Source organism: Staurois parvus, unplaced genomic scaffold, assembly GCF_062004578.1.
Source record: "Staurois parvus isolate SC_StPar_1 unplaced genomic scaffold, SC_StPar_1.0 ptg000795l, whole genome shotgun sequence".
NCBI classification, from domain to species: Eukaryota; Metazoa; Chordata; class Amphibia; order Anura; family Ranidae; genus Staurois; species Staurois parvus.
The window spans coordinates 1,970,309-1,983,348 of NW_028318591.1; the positions used below are offsets into that span (position 1 = coordinate 1,970,309).

The 13,040-nt window shown below is 43.6% G+C and overlaps 1 protein-coding gene across 1 annotated transcript in view; it reads left to right on the forward strand.

The window, feature by feature from the left end:
- LOC149444263 (beta-1,4-galactosyltransferase 3-like) overlaps positions 1-13,040 on the forward strand; it is a 134,709-nt gene that overhangs the window by 35,384 nt on the left and 86,285 nt on the right. The window lies entirely within an intron of this gene.

A 13,040-nucleotide genomic window follows, 5' to 3' on the forward strand; every position in this document is an offset into this window, starting at 1 on the left:
TTTTTGATCGGCGAGTACCGATACATTGCGATGCGATTTGCATCCACGTGCGAGCTAACCAGCTCATTGACTGTTTATACACCGACATTAATTGCAATTTAACAAGCCACAGATGTGGGAAATTTAAAGTGGTTGTAAAGGCTCAAAGTTTTTTTTACCCTTATGTATTCTATGCATGAAGGTAAAAAAACCTTCTGTGTGCAGCAGCTCCCCCAGCCCCCTCAATACTTACCTGAGCCCCTTCAAGATCCAGCGATGTGCACAACAGCCTCGGCTATCCCGGGTCTCTGCCTCCTCATTGGCTAAAACAGAAGCAGGAGCCATTGGCTCCCTCTGCTGTCAATCACAGCCAGTAAGGAGAGAGAGAGGGGGTGAGGCCAAGTCGTGGCTCTGCGTGTAAATGGACACACGAAGCAGTGGGTGCCCCCATAGCTAGCTGCTTGCTGTGGGGGCACCGGACAGGAGGCAGGGGCCAGGAGAGCCTGTGGGGGACCTGAGAAGATGAGGATCTGCGCTGCTATGTGCAATACCACCGCGCTCTGCAGGTAAGTATAACATGTTTGTTATTTTACAATAAAAAAAATTAACCTTTTAGTATCGCTTTAATCTTTAGTGTGTGCGTGCGTGCGTGCGTGCGTGCGTGCGTGCGTGCGCGCCAAGTCCAAACTTTCCAGGGGGTGGAAACTTGGACAGTGTTGAAAAAAGAGGGTCAAAGAAGATGTAAACTACGGATGCATGGATACCCCATATTTGATCGGCGAGTAGCGATACTTTGCGATGCGATTTGCGCCTATACAAAATGTATGAGCGCAAATTCCACCACGAAGAATAGCATGTGATTTGAACAGGAATGCGATTTCCCCACTGCTCTGGTGTGATCCCACGCTTGTCATAGCCTGAGTTCACATGAGCGTGGTGCAGGAAACCTCCATGCGCCGATCCCATGCTGAGCGGAGAGAGGGAGAGGAGGGCCTGTGAGGACGTATACCTTGGTGTCAGCCATCAGGCGAAGGATGGAAGCGTATTAAGTTGCAATTCTCCAGATTCTCAGCTGTAGAGTTTGGTTTGCGACGTTGCGCTGTTTTTCCTCCCTCCCATGCGCCTCATGCAGTTGCAAGGAGAGGAGAGAAAGCCGCAGGGATTTGAAATCTCTGAAGCTTTCTCTACCCTCCGGTATGGGCTTGACGACTTTTGATTGGTCAGCATCATCACGGTGCCAATCAGTCAGAAGCCGTCTAGCCTGGGGGTCAGCAACCAGTAGATTGGGATCTACCAGTAGATCTTGGCCAGGTGACTGGTAGATCACAGTCTGGGCTTGCTGAGCATCAAACACAGTGCAATGCAGAAGGACTACTTGTAAAGTTGGAGCTCTAGTAGGGAGCAAGAGTCGCATACGTTGATGCCTCCTCTGTAGTGCCGGCTCCTACATTCCGTCATGGTTGGAGGGTGTAGCACTTGCCAAGCATGACCCATTCAAGTGAACGAGGCCGCTCTGCATTTGCCCTGCAACCTTGTGCTGTACGGTTGCAAGAAAAAGTATGTGAACCCCTTGGGATTACGTGGAGTTTTGCATGAATTGGGCATAAAATGTGCTCTGAACGTCATCTAAGTCACAACAATCGAAGAACACAGTCTGCTGAACATAATACTACACAAACATTAGATGTTGCCATGCAAAACTCCACGTAATCCCAAGGGGTTCACATACTTTTTCTTGCAACTGTACAGCAAACAAGGGGTTAAACAGGCAGCAGTGTGTTGCTTTCTCACCACCTGCTTTAACCCCTTGGACTCCACAGAAGCATGCAGTTAAGGGACACTTGCACAGTGGCCCCATTTACTTGAATGGGTCTCGGTTGACTGGCAGCAGCACCCACCAAAAGCAACAGAAGGTGTAATTCCTGCTGCGGCATGTGTACACCTTTAGGCTGCAACCTCAGCAGCTATAGGGGGTAGATATTGGGGAGCAATAAAACCTTGGTTCAACCGCAGAGTTTTACTACGCCCCAACTTTTTTTTTTTTTTTTTAAATCCAAACAATTTTTATTGTCAAGATAATAAAGAAAATGGAACAGTACTTACAGAATCCACAATGACATCACTGCATCAACAGGATTACACATAAATAGAACAATGTGGATACACAGATCCCGTAATGGACAGAATAACAGAAATCGCAATCAAACCCGCCCCCCCCCCCCAACTTTACATGTGAACAAGCCCTGAGTGTCCCACTGCCGATTACAACAAAGGGCTCATTCACAGGTGCAATAGGCACTGCTGCTCCTCTGCACAGCGATCCCAGTGCGTTTGACAGGTGGTGAGGGGGCGATATGTTGCCTCCTCTTTACTTGATTTAAACTCACGATTGCTGCGATTGTGACACGGCAGTACGGTAATTAGAGGTTTAACCCCCCTGGTGGTATTCCTGAGTGTAGCTCGGGGGAAAGTTTCAGCACCACAAGCGGTAACCCCGAACTACACTCGGGAATACACTGCAGCGTTGCTCCGGGATCTCTTCTGCACTTACCTTGTCCTTCGCTCCCGCGATGTCCCCCCTGCAGTGTCCCCGGCAATGTCCTCCGGCCGATGCTGGCATCTGTCTTCCGGGTTCCGTTCCCTGTGACGTCGGGACGTACTGGCGGGAAATTCAAAAATGTAAAAATGTGACATTCACTAAATACACTAAAATCACATAGTATAACATTCCTGTATCAAACCATTTCACATACATTTTGTCCCGAGTGCTTTGTCCGGCGCCCTGCCTGCATTTTTACTGTTCTTTCTGCCTGGAAACTGAGAAACGTCCATGGCGTCCAAAAAGCGTCCCTTTAGGTCAGACGCGGTTTTAGACCGGCTAGAGAACAGCGATAGTAAATCAGAACCACTTGCAGAATTGAGTGATAATGATTCGTGGGGGAAATTCCTCATCAGACACTGAAAACGATTCTGTGACTTTGCTCAGCGATGTGCGAACTTGGCGCTATATTTCACATTTCAGTGTTTTTGGTTTGATTATATTATTGAATTACATTTATTATTATATTTTTTATGATTATTAAATTATAATTCATGATTTTGTGTTTCAAGTTTTGTCATACCCGGGATGTTTACTAGACTCTTGTTCGGACAGATTTCAGTGAGTTATTCCTAAAAATTACAGGCCTACAATAAAAAAAAACATATTTCCATGCAAAAAAATGTACCGCTTTGAGCACAGAAATGTGGACATAATCAGACCGCTAGGGAGGTTAAATCGGGTGTGAGGAGGCAGCACTGTGCCCGGTGATCTTTGACTTCTCCCATGTTGTTCAGGTAGATCTCCACCTCTTTAAGTTTGCCTACCTCTTGTCTAGCCCATACTGTCATCCCTGCACTGAGAATTCACTGAATTCCTGTTCAAATCGCATGCTATTCTTCGCAGTGCAATTTGCATCCTTAAATTTTGTATTGAAGCAAATCGCACCACAAAGTATCGGTTTCGGGTATCAGGAGCATTCTTCCGAGTACTCGTGAAAATACTCCGTATCGGTATTGTTGTATCCCTATTGTAAACCTGAACTAAATGACGTTGTGTTTGCTAAAAGTGCTGCATATAGTAAATTTGTCAGTCATAAAAAAAAAAAGCTTTTGACTTTTTATTATTATTATTTTATTACAGTTACTTATATAGTGCCGTCAATTTACACAGCACTTTACATATATATTGTACATTCACATCAGTCCCTAACCCTCAAGGGGCGTACAATCTAAGGTCCCTAACTCGCATTCATACATACACATACTAGGGACAATTTAAACAGGAGCCAATTCACCTACCAGCATGTCTTTGGAGTGTGGGAGGAAACCGGAGTACCCAGAGGAAACCCACGCAGGCACAGGGAGAACATGCAAACTCCAAGCAGGAGGTGCCGTGGTTGGGATTCGAACCAACGACCCTAGTACTGCCAGGCGGAAGTGCTGCCCATTAGCCACTGTGCTGCCCATTTTTCTCTTTTGTTGTATCTGTTGCACTGCAGCAATGCCAGGTTTCCACATGGTGAGGACCATGGACCATGCCTGTGTGATGCGTGTTGAAACGAACACTTGTAGTTTTGATCAGTAGCTCCTTTAACAGGGTGACAACGCAGGAGCATAATTGGGAGACAGGACAGAGCGTTGTCACTCTGTAACAGGACGCTACCTGAACAAGCACCTTCATGGCAGGCAGGGCGGATTTGATTTAAATCAAGTAGATTTCAATCACGATTTAAATCAGTAGTGAAAAGGCTCGATTTAAATCATCATTTTTAAAGAGCAACTGTCATTTTTGTCCCGCAGCGGCTCCTCCTCTGACCCGCTGTTTACTCACCGACAGTCCTATTCACTTTAATGGGACGGCTGGTGATGCGGCAGGGACACAACAAGGTGAGGGGCGCGGCGGCAGCAGGGGAGTGGATGCCCGCTAACAGGCGCTGCCTTGATGGATCTAAAATGACAGGTGCTCTTTAAATGTAAGAAATCCAACTCATTCTTGCTGGTAGTTGGAATGTTTAATATTTGCAAACCAAATGAAGGTTTCCTTTGTAGAATAATAAGTTAGGTTAGTAAATAGGTTAGTAAAGTAGCGATATCAGAACCGATTTTAGGTTGATTGGTTAATCACACATAGCTGGAGAACGACTCAAATTCTTTATTTCATGTTTTTTCTCATGGTTCCTGTGACATTGTGTGAATGTATCAATGCAGTGATGAGTTATCTCAGCTTGCAGAGCTTGGATTCATTGAATGCGTCACCAAAAATGTAAATATTGCAGAATATACAGCCTCGTGCTATATAACTAAGCTCCATTTCATGCTGAATAAACTCAATTATTAATTTATCTGAAATAGAAAACTATCTTTAGATTGATTTTTATTCCAAATGCATTTATTAAAATAAATTTGAGAAAAATAAAAAAAATCAGATTTTTTTAAATTAAATAAAAAAAATCAGATTTAAATTGAAATAGATTTTTTTTTTAATTATCGATTTTTAGCCACCCTGATGGCAGGATCACCAGGGATTATTTATTGAAAACTTCAGTTTTGATTTAAAAAATATTAAAATAACTTTTTGAAATGACATAAAAGTTTGTACAAAATTTTGTGATTGGGCTTACATCTGCTTCAGCTTCTCTCTTTCTTTTCCCTTCTAAATCCTGCTTCCGTTTTTCACAAACTTTTGCCTATTTGGGTTTGTGACTTAGCCTGGGTTCATACTGATGCTGTGTGGAATTTGCAGCGAATTCCGCACAGCATCAGAATCGCAGCCCGTTCATGCGAACCGCTGCGGGTGTGTGTTAAGTTAGCAGCACCCCGAAATCGGTCTGCAAAACGCGGTGCATTGTGCAGAATCGGATCGCATAAGTGTGAATACCCATGCAATCCGATTCTAGTGCGGACCAAAAAAAGGGTCCTGCACCTTTTTGGTGCGGGTGCAGTGCGATTACAGCCATACAAAATGTATGGCTCCGAACACATCGCACACAATTCTCGTGATTTGCACAGGAATCCTGTGCGGTTCCTGTGCGAATCACGTGATATACCGCAGGGCACACTTGTGCACCCAGACTAATAATAAAAAATATAAATCAGATTTTTAAATGTAAAAAAAAAATCAGATTTAAATTGAAATCAGGGTCCTGAACCTTTTTGGTGTGGATTCAGTGCGATTACAGCCATACAAAATGTATGGCTCCGGACGCACCGCACACAATTCTTGTGATTTGCACAGGAATCCGGTGCGGTTCCTATGCGAATCACGTGATAAGGCGCATGTGTGAACCAGACTGAAGAGCGAGATACAATGCTTTCTGTATTTTGATTGGTATGTGTACATTGTATGCATTTCAAATATTTGTATACATTGTTTGCTTTTTGTTGCCACATCACTTCCCTTTTATGATGAATGTTGGTGAAAAGGGTGGCTGGAGTCTTTCCAGAGAGGGGAAGTGCTGCACTCTGGTTATATGTGACACACGTGGGGGGGTGTTTTTCCCCTTCGGTACAGTATATTGTGTTTTACACGTGTTTTCATTTTTTGTTTCTATATTTCTTTAGTTACTTCCTAGTTTCCAGGCCTAGGCAAAATTATGTCATACATCCCAGAAGTGTTCAAGAAGGGAGGAGGGGTTTTCTCAGCTAAGCGCACATTCTTTTCTCCATGCCTGAGCTAAGGGCAGATTGATTCCAGGAAGTAAATGCTATATTATCTGTCCTTACTCAAGATGGCCACAGCTAGAAATGCTAGGTGGGTGTTTTTCAAAGCGATTTCTCAGAAAAATAAAGCATGGAGACATGGATGCATGGGGAAGTTTGCTTTGAATATTAAAAGTGAATTAAATAGCATTTTTTGGTTTGTGGTTCTCAGGTGCATTGTAGTTCAGCTTTTACTCTCTGCTGGTGACTCAGCTGCTGCCCCACTGGATTCTGACAGATCTGAACCTGGAATCTGCTCAGAGCGGAACACTTCTGGGTTCATTGAACCTGGTGGAGATTGCTGCATCTCCATCCTGAATCCTTCTGCAGCAGTCTCGGGCTCACACAGAAGACAGGACCACATAGGGGGCTTGGTAGTGGGGAAGCAAGTTGTGCAGAAGACATACAAAATACAACCTGGCTAAAGAAAGCCTAGTGAGAACACTGCTTTATACAAGGACCAAGCTCTACAGTACACCTCCAAAAACAACCTGGCTAAAAGCCAGTAAGAACACTGCTTTTTAGGGGGACACACTCTGCAGGAGACCTCCAAAAACAACCTGGCTAAAGAAATTCTAGTAAGGACACTGCTTTATACGGGTACTAAGCTCTGCAGGAGATCTCCATAAACAACCTGGCTAAAGGAAGCCTAGTAAGAACGTTGTTTTATGAGGACCAAGCTCTGCAGGAAACCTCCAAAAATAATCTGGCTAAAGGAAGCCTAGTAAGAACATTGTTTTATATAGGACCAAGCTCTGCAGGAGACCTCCGTAAACAACCTGGCTAAAGGAAGCCTGTTAACAACATTGAACAAAAACAACCTGGCTGAAGAAAGCCTAGTAAGGACTAAGCTCTGCAGGAAACCTCCAAAAATAACCTGGCTAAAGGAAGCCTAGTAAGAACATTGTTTTATATGAGGACCAAGCTCTGCAGGAGACCTCCATAAACAACCTGGCTAAAGGAAGCCTGGTAAAAACACTGCTTAATGCAGGGACCAAGCTTTGCAGGAGACCTCCAAAAATAGCCTGGCTAAAGAAAGCCTAGCAAGAACACTGATTTACATGGGGACCAAGCTTTGCAGGAGACCTCCATAAAAAACCTGGCTAAAGGAAGCCTGTTAACAACACTGAACAAAAACAACCTTGCTGAAGAAAGCCTAGTAAGAACACTGCTTTACTTGGGGACAAAGCTTTGCAGGAGACCTCCATAAACAACCTGGCTAAAGGAAGCCTGTTAACAACACTGCTTTATACAGGGACCAATCTCTGCAGGAAACCTCCAAAAACAACCTAGCAAAAGAAATCTTAGTAAGAATGCTACTTTACACGAGGACCAAGCTCTGCAGGAGACCTCCCAAAAAAACCTGGCAAAAGGAAGCCTCGTAAGAACACTGACCAAAAACAACCTGGCTAAAGGAAGCCTAGTAAGAACCTCTTTGTACGGGGACCAAGCTCTTCAGGAGACCTCCAAAAACAACCTGGCTACAGAAAGCCTAGTAAGAACACTCCTTTTATACAGGTACCAAGCTCTGCTAGAGACCTCCAAAAACAACCTGGCTACAGAAAGCCTAGTAAGAACACTCCTTTATACAGGTACCAAGCTCTTCAGGAGACCTCCAAAAACAACCTGGCTAAAGAAAGCCTAGTAAGAGCACTGCTTTATATGGGGACCAAGCTCTGCTAGAGACTTCCAAAAAAAAAACCTGGCTAAAGAAAGCTTAGTAAGCACGCTGCTTTATCTAAAATGAATGCATAGTGAATACATGGTGAGCACCTGAACCTCTTAGGACTTGTGCACATGGATGCCAGGAGCAAAAAGCAAAGCCAGGTCAAATGCAGCAATGGAGAAATGGAATGCTTATCAGATGCCATTACCATACATTCACATGGCATTTCCATTTGTTTAGTACAGAGGAATTTATTCAGTTAAAAAGCTTTGTTCCTCTAAGGACTGATGAAGCTTGAGGAAGCCACATGCACTCAGACACGTCCCTTACACAAACACTTCACCATCAACTTACAATAGCAGTGACGGGTTTAAACTGGACCTATTTAACTTGGCATCTTTCCTGCTAATGTAACTCTGTCACCTTCTCAGGGAACACTTCGGAATTTTGAAGGTGCGTCTGTGTTTATATCAGTAAGGCATTGATGGGTTGGAGTGCAATGAGCATTGGTTGCAGTTCCTGGGGGCTCCTCAGGACTCAATATTCCTATTCAGATGCTTTTCCACCAAACAAAGCACTACCTTGCACTGGCAGCCAGTTGTGATGTCCCCTCTAGGAGTCCATTAGCCTGGGTGAAGAAGGGATGGGTCAGCCACCCTTGTATACAAGCCGTAAAGTTGGTCATTAGATGTAGCAATCATAACGTAGTGTATAGTCCTAAATGATTCTCTATGATTCTAAATGATTCTCCTAAATGATTCTCTAATGAATCTCTATTCAGTTGGTTAGGACCTTGTACGTCATACAGTTAATTCAATCAATGGTAACAAAACAAAGGAGGGTGAAAAAAAGCAATGTCCGTGACCCTAACAGATACTAAAAAGCCCGGTCTCTAAATCCATTCAACTAGAGAAACATACATTGGACCACAATCTATGGACTTTATAGGCACAACACTGAATATCATAAATTATTTTGCAATCTTTGTTGTTGCATAATTAAACATTAATTAAAATCACATGTAAAATAAAACGTAGTATCCTGCACCCTTATGTCGGTTATGGTGGTGGCCCCACACCTTGATAAAAGTACAAACTATAAAGTTACTGGTACAGGTATAATTTTCCTAGGGTTGCCACCATCCATTCACATAAAGCTCGACATGTTTCGCTTCCTCAGGGGCAAAGATTGGACTGCTACCTATGAGAATAAAACAGAACAAGAGTGATTAGTGGAAATATACCAAAATTATACATACAACAATTGCAAAGGCATAAATCAAGCGTCATCACGGTCATTGCACTTACAGTATCTCACAGAAGTGAGTCCACCCTTCACATTTGTGTAAATATTTGATTCTATCTTTTCATGTGACAACACTGAAGAAATGACACTTTGCTACAGTGTAAAGCAGTGAATGTACAGCTTGTATAACATGTAAATTTGCTGTCCCCTCAAAATAACTCAACACACAGCCATTAATGTCTAAACCGCTGGCAACAAAAGTGAGTCCACCCCTAAGTGACAATGTCCAAATTGGGCCCAAAGTGTCAATATTTTGTGTGGCCGCCATTATTTTCCAGCTCTGCCGTAACCCTCTTGGGCATGGAGTTCATCAGAGCTTCACAGCTTGCCACTGGAGTCCTCTTCCACTCCTCCTATGACGACATCACAGAGCTGGTGGGTGTTAGAGACCTTGTGCTCCTTCACCTTCCGTTTGAGGATGTCCCACAAATGCTCAATAGGGTTTAGGTCTGGAGACATGCTTGACCAGTCCATCACCTTTACCCTCAGCTTCTTCAGCAAGGTAGTGGTCATCTTGGAGGTGTGTTTGGGGTCGTTATTATGTTGGAATACTGCCCTGCAGCCCAGTCTCTGAAGGGAGGGAATCATGCTCTGCTTCAGTATGTCACAGTACATGTTGGCATTCATGGTTTCCTCAATGAACTGTAGCCCCCCGGTGCCGGCAGCACTCATGCAGCCCCAGACCATGACACTCCCACCACCATGCTTGACTGTAGGCAAGACACACTTGTCTTTGTACTCCTCACCTGGTTGCCGCCACACACGCTTGACACCATCTGAACCAAATCAGTTTATCTTGGTCTCATCAGACCACAGGACATAGTTCCAGTAATCCATGTCCTTAGTCTGCTTGAACTGTGGGCTTTCTTGTGCACCATCTTTAGAAGAGGCTTCCTTTTGGGACAACAGCCATGCAGACCAATTTGATGCAGTGTGCGGCGTATGGTCTGAGCACTGACAGGCTGACCCCCCCCCCACCCCTTCAACCTCTGCAGCAATGCTGGCAGCACTCATACGTCTATTTCCCAAAGACAACCTCTGGATATGATGCTGAGTACGTGCACTCAACTTCTTTGGTCGACCATGGCAAGGCCTGTTCTGAGTGGAACCTGTTCTGTTAAACCGCTGTATGGTCTTGGCCACCGTGCTGGTGCTCCGTTTCAGGGTCTTGGCAATCTTCTTATAGCCTAGGCCATCTTTATGTAGAGCAACAATTCTTTTTTTCAGATCCTCAGAAAGTTCTTTGTCATGAGGTGCCATGTTAAACTTCCAGTGACCACTATGAGAGAGTGAGAGTGATAACACCAAATTTAACACAATGCTCCCCATTCACACCTGAGACTTTGTAACACAAACAAGTCACATGACACCGGGGAGGGAAAATGGCTAATTGGGCCCAATTTGGACCTTGTCACTTAGGGGTGGACTCACTTTTGTTGCCAGCGGTTTAGACATTAATGGCTGTGTGTTGAGTTATTTTGAGGGGACAGAAAATTTACATGTTATACAAGCTGTACACTGACTACGTCACATTGTAGAAAAGTGTCATTTCTTCAGTGTTGTCACATGAAAAGATAGAATCAAATATTTACAAAAATGTGAGGGGTGGACTCACTTCTGATATATATATATATATATATATATATATATATATATATATATATATATATATATATATATATATATATATATATATATATATATATATATATATATATATATATATATATATATATATATACCGCTTGACCTCTTGAGGGTTTTATATACTTTTTGTTTCCACACACATAGCTTTCTGTTGGTGGTATTTGATCGGCACTGGGGTTTTTATTTTATAAAACATCCAAAAAAAATAAACGAATTTCTTTATAAATTTAGGTAAAAATGTACTCTGCTACATGACATCATTGGCCAAGACCTGCTGATCAGCATGTGCACGCGCACCCCCTACCCAGATGAGTCCGGTGCCCTGCTGCAGTATATCTGCGATAGGTGGTGAGGAAATTGAAAATATACATATATATGAGGAGGTAGGCCCAGATCTAGAGCGTGCTGGGGTGGGCTATGCCTAAGGTCTCTTAGAGTGCATCCACTGAACCATGAGGGACTTTAATGGGGGCACTCTTATGGGGACAGTTGAGGTAAGGAGGCATTATGAAATCTGAAGACTACCAAAGAATTCTGGGGTGCAATGTAGGGCCCAATGTCAGAAAGTTGGGTCTCTGTCAGAGGTCATGGGTCTTGTAGCAGGTCGATGACCCAAAGGACACGTCAAAAAAGACCCCAGAAATGGTTTCAGACAAAGTGCTGGAGAGGACTGAACTGGCTAGCAATGAGTCCAGATCTCAATCCCATAGAGCTCCTGTGGAGAGATCTGAAAACAGCAGTTGGGAAAAGGAACCCTTCCAATCTGAGAGACCTGGAGCAGTTGGTAAAAGAAGAGTGCTCCAAAATTCCAGTAGAGAGGTGGAAGAAACTCATTGATGGTTACAGAAAGCCATTGATTTCAGTTATTTTTTTTCCAAGGGCTGTGCTACCAAATATTAAATTGAGGGTGCCAATAATTTTGTCCAGTCCATTTTTGGGGTTTTGCATGGAATGTGTCAGATTTGGCATTTTGTTTCTCCACTTTCTTGTGTCATACCGATACAAACCAAAGAAATAAATGTGAGAATACCAAAATAATTGTAATTGGTACAATTTTCTGGGCAAAGTGGTGCATTATCTGACAGAAATGCAGAGGGGGGGGGGGGGGGGCAATGTTTTTGGCCAGGACTGTGTAAGGCAGCACCTTCATTCGTGAATATCTCTACAATTGGCCTCTACAGTAACCAAGAAAAGCTGACACAAGAAAAGCCTTTCTTTTTGTATTCTGAACTATTATGGAATGTTCAATATCTGCATATTCACAGGAAGCAATCAACGATGGCCGGTTTGAGGGTTTGTTCTTGCCGATACCATCTGCTGTATGTTTTCTTTCATGGATTGGTCATACGTCTAGTTCCTGATGGCATCTCAGGGAAAATATGGAAGTTGAAATCCAGTTTTGTTCAGCTGTAACAAGGAATCATTTAGGAGGGTTGGGTCAGTCGGCTTCAATAGACACAGGAATGCTTTTGTAATATTTGAATTGTTTTACGGTAGATCCGGGAACATGATTGTGTATTGAGTTACTTGGCTGCAGTATTCTTCTGCAAGAACAATTCTTGTATTGAACATATATGGTCATCGCCCTGAACGGTATTTCAATTAAAAATCCCTTTTTCATTATAGTTCTTTTGAAGCACTAGGACTGATGTAGTTATAAATTTACTTTTGTATGATTTAGAGATGTTCTGTGGGAACTCGATCTCCTATCTTATATCAATTTTTATTTAATGTGGTAGACCCTTGCTCTAAACAGATCGACAAAGGAGCAGAGTCCCCAAGCAGTGCAGGGTATTTCAGGAGAGGAGAGTTTATAGAGGAAGGCGCGGAGTCCTCCAGCTGCGCAGAGTATTTCAGGAGAGGAGTTATAGAGGAAGGAGCGGAGTCCTCCAGCAGTGCAGAGTATTTCAGGAGGGTAGCGTGTAGAGGAAGGAGCGGAGTCCTCCAGCAGTGCAGAGTATTTCAGGAGGGTAGTGTATAGAGGAAGGAGCGGAGTCCTCCAGCAGTGCAAAGTGTGGCAGGAGAGGAGAGTTATAGAGGAAGGAGCGGAGTCCTCCAGCTGCGCAGAGTATTTCAGGAGAGGAGTTATAGAGGAAGGAGCGGAGTCCTCCAGCAGAGCAGAGTATTTCAGGAGAGAAGAGTTATAGAAGAAGGAGCGGAGTCCTCCAGCAGAGCAGAGTATTTCAGGAGAGAAGAGTTATAG